Source organism: Phaseolus vulgaris, chromosome 11 (assembly GCF_000499845.2).
Source record: "Phaseolus vulgaris cultivar G19833 chromosome 11, P. vulgaris v2.0, whole genome shotgun sequence".
Taxonomy (NCBI): domain Eukaryota; kingdom Viridiplantae; phylum Streptophyta; class Magnoliopsida; order Fabales; family Fabaceae; genus Phaseolus; species Phaseolus vulgaris.
In genome coordinates this window covers 22,469,638-22,475,637 of record NC_023749.2, presented here as the reverse complement: position 1 = coordinate 22,475,637, position 6,000 = coordinate 22,469,638, and positions in this window count along the sequence as shown.

Genomic DNA, 6,000 nt, shown 5'->3' with positions numbered 1-6,000 from the left:
CCAGCAGGATGAGCAGATGGACCAGGTGATTGGCCTGATGGGGGGGAAGATGGCAGTTGAGAAGTTGGAGGTAACTGCTGGCATGGAGAAGGAAGGCATGTGGGCTCTGAGGCAGGTTGAGCAGAGGGAGGAGGGGGTGAACCTTCCTCTACCTCCACCACCTCGATCTCCCCAGGCTGGAGAGACGAAGCCCCCTTGACCGCTGGCGTCTTCCTCTGGCGGTGTTTAAGAGGAGAGCCAGAGCTCTCCTCTTCGGTTGAGGCAGTAGCAGCAGCGGCAGCAAGTGAAGTGGAAGCCTTCACCAGTCTTTTCCTTTTCTTTCCTTGCTCGGGGCCTTCAGCTGGCGCGACCGAGAGAGGAGGGGCTGCAATGGGCTCCGTAGTAGAAGAAGAGGAGCCAGTTCCCTTGGCTCCCCGACACTTGGCAAGCTCCAGCAAGGCTAGCCTCCTGTCTTTCCCCGACATTGAGTCTACATAGACGAGAAAAGGAAGGGTTAGTTGGCCAAGTTATGCAGGTAAGTCAAAAACACATAAAAGCATGCATGAGAAGAGGCAAGTATCCTAAGAGGTGCAAGAAGAGCTACCTATATATTTTTTCAGAGCCACCACATCAAATTCATCCTTGATGAGGTGAGCGGAGTTGTACTTGGCCCCCAGGAACAGCCCACAGGAACCATGGTTTCGAGGTCCCTGGATTTCTTGAATTCAACCCCAGGAACCCAGTAGAGGAGGTACCCCTCGAGCAGATTTGGACTTTGTTGGGTGGCAGATATCATGTAGAATCTGCCCTTCCAGTCTTTGAAGGATTGCTGGTATAGGCCCAGGAGCACCCGTCCAGCAACCCCGTTCAGGCTAACCCAGGACCTGTCCCCAGGATTCTTCGCCTCGAAGAAGTAGAGGAACACATCCACGGAGGCGTTGTGCCCAAAGTAATTGCAGAGGATCTGAAATGCCCGGATGAAGGCCTAGGCATTGGGATGGAGTTGGCAGGGCGCGACGTTCAACTCCATCAGCAGCTCCTTTTCGAAAAAGGTGAAGGGGAGGCGCAGCTTCAACCTTTTGAAAATGGCGGAGTAGACGAAGACGAAGGGCACCCCATTGGTGGCCCTATCGTCCGCACAAATGGGCATCCCTCGAGGAGGGATGCGAACGTGGATATTGAAATCATTTTCCCTGTCTATGGCGCACGAGGGTTCATCCGGGTCATGGCTCAGGAGAGAGGTGAGATGACCCTGTGGTAGCAGGGTGGATGTTTCAGCCAGCAACGCCAGGGGGGCCCAGTCGTAGACCCTGGCGTTGTCGTGGAAGGAGGTAGCAACAGGCGGTGGTGGAGCTGGCGCACTCGCGGAAGGCTGTGCACCAGAGGATGAGGCAATAATACGCGCGGTTTGTTTCAAGCGAGCCATCGCGAGATAGCTGCAAATGGAGGAAAAACGAAAAGTCAGAATGAATGGAAGAAGAGGGAATGATGAATGTTTCAGTGAAAACAGAGAGGGCGAAGGAGAGAGGGATGCCCAGGTGAAAAGAGGAAGAAGAAGAAGCAGAAGTCAGAGCGAGAACGTGAAAAAACCATAGCGCAGGTCGAGAGAGGGAAAATAGAGAAGATGAATGCATGATAACGAGAAAGACAAATGCAATCGGTAAAGATGACCCAAATAAACCCAGGAAGAAGAAAAACCATACCTTTGAATGATCGCGAGAGGTTTGGAGGTGGAAAACTTGAAGAAAGATGGGTGCGCAGAGAAAGAGCTCGCAGAAGGTCTGAGAGTCGATTGAAGAAGATGAAGGAACAGTGAAAGAGTGCGCCAATTTGAATAAGAGAAGCGCTAGCGACACATAACGCTGGCCGTCGATGGGGCCACGTGTCGCGAGATTAAGGAAGGAAGTCCAAACGTTAAAAAAGCAGCACGTGAGGTGGCACGTGATGCGGTCCCACTTGCCACGTGGACTGAGGGCACGACCACTTAGTCTCTTCGCCGAGAACGAGTTCACGACTCGAGACTGGGGGGCTTGTGATCCGATCGGTCATCGGTAGTCGATGACGTCAGCAGCAGAGAACCACGTGGACCACTCGCAGGGTGACACGTGGACCAGGTGACAGGGAGACCAGGGAGGCGATCGCCAAGGGCGGTGATCGGGGGTCAGTGACCAGGTGACCACCGACAGATCAGGCGGAGAGGTCAGGGGACAGATCATCCAGAATGGTGATCGGTGGTCAGCAGCCAAGTGGCCACCAACAGACCAGTTCTCAGACTAACGCCTGGGGCAGAACGCGAGAAGCAAATAAGCACTGATCAGTCATCGGGTGCATTGTCATCGGGGTCTCGTGTTACACGCAGTTAAACTGGGACTGAGGTTCCCAGCGAGAGCGTTACACATGGACCTCGCATGAGCACATCTCAGGGAATCATGCACGAGAGTGGCCTGAGGGAACTAGTAAACCAGTCAGTGATTGGTGATTCCCTCAACCCATTGCGTGCGTGGCACCGTGAAGGGTAAGCTGTATACGCAGAGAGCAACGTTTGGTGAGTGTGCCTAGACCAGCCACACCTGACGTTCTCCTAAGAGTATGCGATTTACCCAGATGAGAGAAATATCCTAAGTTACTCCGCAAGAACGTAACTTAGGCACACAAAGAGAAGCGCTAGAGCCCTTCCAGTAAGTGACACGTGTGTGGTTAGATGTGAGTTGCAGGCCTCCACGTGTCATCATCTAAGAGGGGTGCGGTCCAGACAAAAGTGCACTCCGTACCACTAAGGGTACAGGCAGGCGCAGCCAAGCGCAGACATGCACAGACTCTCACGCTCTCACTACTGATTCTGCAGGTACACTGTCTCTGAAAAGCATAACAGGGTTCTGACACATGCCAAAAAAGCATAACAGAATTCTGTTATGCCCAGAAACAGAGAGAGAGACATAAAAGAGGGAATCAGGGAGAGATGGGGGGTACGAGAACAGAGAGAGCAAGAGTTTTTCACACACTGCTAGTTTTCTCATCTTTGGTGGTTCTGTGGACTAACTTGATCGTCGGAGTGCAAACGGCCGCTAGAGGCGCCGTCTGTGTGTTTTGCAGGTCACGTTTGAAGATCCAAGAGAAGGTTCTGAGGGTGATTCTGCAGAAGACGCAGTCGCGTAGACGGGGCAGTGAGTGCTACGAAGCGATTCCTCCACGTTCGAGTTGCCGGCAGGATCAGCGGCGCTTTCAAGGTTTGTTTCCCCACGATGAGCCTCCAGGTCCTGGAAGGTAGTCAGGCTGGTACACTCGTTCAAGAGCTCGTCGGGGGCCCATGAATAGAAGGCTTTATAGTTGGACTTGGGGGTCTTGGGGGGAGAACCAGACTTTGCGTTCGGGCGCGTCATGGTGTGAATAAATAGCTGGGGATTGAAGAAAGGAAAAAGGTTTTTAACAAGTGATGCCAAGAAAAAAATGGGGGTAAAACCCCAGGAAATACCACCCACGCGAGAAAACCCAGAAAGAAGGTGAAGGGAACAGAGAAGAAAGGAGAAGCGGAAGAACACAGTAATGCATAAACGTAAACAGTCCCAGGCAGTTCAATAAACTATGCAATGCGACGAAGGAGAAGAGTCGTGGATATGCATAAATCATACCTTTGCTGTCAAAGTGAGGGAGGAAGGAGAGCACGAAGGAAAGAGCAGAAGTTGCAGAGGAAAGGTTTGAAGGTGATGAACAGTGCAGAGACGCAGAGAGAATGGATGGAACAGTGGTCTGAGCGCGGGGTTTGGGGTAACTTGAACGTTAGATTTGCAACCCAAGAGGTGCTAATTAGGAGCCGTGAGATCGTGCCGCGTGTCAAAGGATTAAGCGCCCAAGGGGAGCACAAGGGACTCTAGAGGCTGGCCGTGTGATGAGCCACGTGGCGCACGATTAAGCGTGGCCCCAAAAGGTGTTATTTTCCCCGCTTAAGAGGATGTCCAATCAGCCATTAAGAGCTCCCCTATGGTTCACAGAGTGTCACGTCAATAATTCGAGAATTGTTGAGTCAGCAGGGAATGACACGTCATCAGGGTGGCACGTGGACGGCGTGGGCGAGGCCTTAGTCTTTGCGCTGAAGACAAGTCTTCGGCTTAAGACTGGGGGGCTTGTGTACCGTCCCGTATCCGGGCGTTGACAAAGTCAAGGTCAAAGTCAACGCCAGGAGTCAAAGTCAACACAAGGCGACGCCTAGGTGAAGAGACGCCAAGTACCAGCGTCGCCAAGAGGAAGCGTCGCCAAGGCGAGGCGTTGCCTAGGTGAAGGCGTCGCCCAACCAGGGCGTCGCCAAGACCAAATATCATTAAGGCAAGGCAATCACAGTGCGGTTTCCTGATACCCATGGGTAGGAAAGACCATGGAGGGAGCGACGCCGTGGGAAGGCCTCAGGTCCCGATAATCCGGGGTAGTGATAAAGAGAAGAGAAAGGTGGCTTCAAGGCCATAGTGATAGCGCCAGTGTAGGGCAGCCTGACTCGCGAAGTACCCCTGCCGCCCCAGAGATGCCTTTGGGACAGATACGACTCAAGAGGAGGGTCACGCCCAGGGTAGCCAGGTGCAGGGTACGAGAGGAAGTCATATACGCTCTCAAAGTGAGTGGCTATATGATTGGGGGCATGAGTTGGCACCCAAAAAGTCACCCCTTGCGCAGTAGCACTCCCAAGCTGGAGGACTCACACGTAGAAACGTCCCCAGATGGGGTCATGGCGTTGTGAGGCCCTCCACGTGTACGACAGCCAGGTCAGAATAGAAACACCATTTAGTCAGGTACCAGGTAATTAAAGTCATTTAATACAGTTTCTGTTTCGAGCGTTTAAGGTACTGTAAACGCTCCATAGCGTTTCAACGTCTTAAATGCGCTACGTTTTCTAATTAGACGCATTAATTAAGTGCGTTACGTTTTATGATTAAAAGCGCTTTAAGGCGCTTTAAATGCTTGGGTAGTTTAAATAGCGCCGAGAATGTTGGGAACGGGGTTCGAACTTTTGGCAAATTTCCCCGATACTCTCTAGTTGCTTGCTCGAGCATTGAGGTTACGCACAAGGGACTAGGGAAAGATTTTTGCTTGAGGGAGAAATAGACACTAGACACAGTTTCCTTTTCACCACCTTCAGAGTGCCATACACGGGGCTCAGATACGGAGGTGCTTATTTTTTGGTGTTTCTTGCTGACTGACTTGAGCGTCGGAGTGAAAACGGCCGCTAGGGCGCCCTTTTGTCCTTCTTTGCAGGAATCCACAGGTAACCAGTGGGAAGGAGTCCCTAGCTGACGGTTGAGGTCGCGCACGAAGACGTCCCAGGTCAACCGGACGGAACAAAATTCATTAAGCAATAAAAATTCGCTAACTGAATACAAATTGAATTTTTTTCTAAATGTTGTCGGATTGAAATCATCTTAACGAATTTAGGTTGGAAGTGAAGTTAGTTGTTGAGATGAAATCTACTAAGCGAAATTCTGTCTGATAGGTGGATTATGCATAACTTGTAATTTTGTATAATTCTTTCAAAAGTAGTTGCAGCTCTAAATGAGACAATTTTCTCATTCAAGCAAGTTTAAAATGTACCAAACAACCATATAAGGCACAAATAAACACTACCATTTTTGAATTTGAACTTTCCAACCTACTTTTAGAATAAAATATAATAATGTTGAATTCAATCTCATCAATACTTCAAATATGCTAATTAACCAAATGAAATTCTTGTACTACCTCTCTAAACTCATCTCCAATATTCCAAAACCTATACTCTATACAATTTTTAAGAAAAAATACATTCGAAAGAACAAATATACATATATCACTTTATGTACTGTCCCGTCCTCGGGCGTTGACTAAAGTCAAAGTCAAAGATACGATGGGACCCCGTGAGGGGCCCGAGGAAGGAGGATGAGGCGTCGCCCAGAAGAAGAGGCGTCGCCAAGATAAGGCATCACCAGTATAAGGCGCTGATGGCGTCGCCAATATAAGGCACTGATGGCGTCGCCCCCCAATGCCCACGGGTAGGAAAGA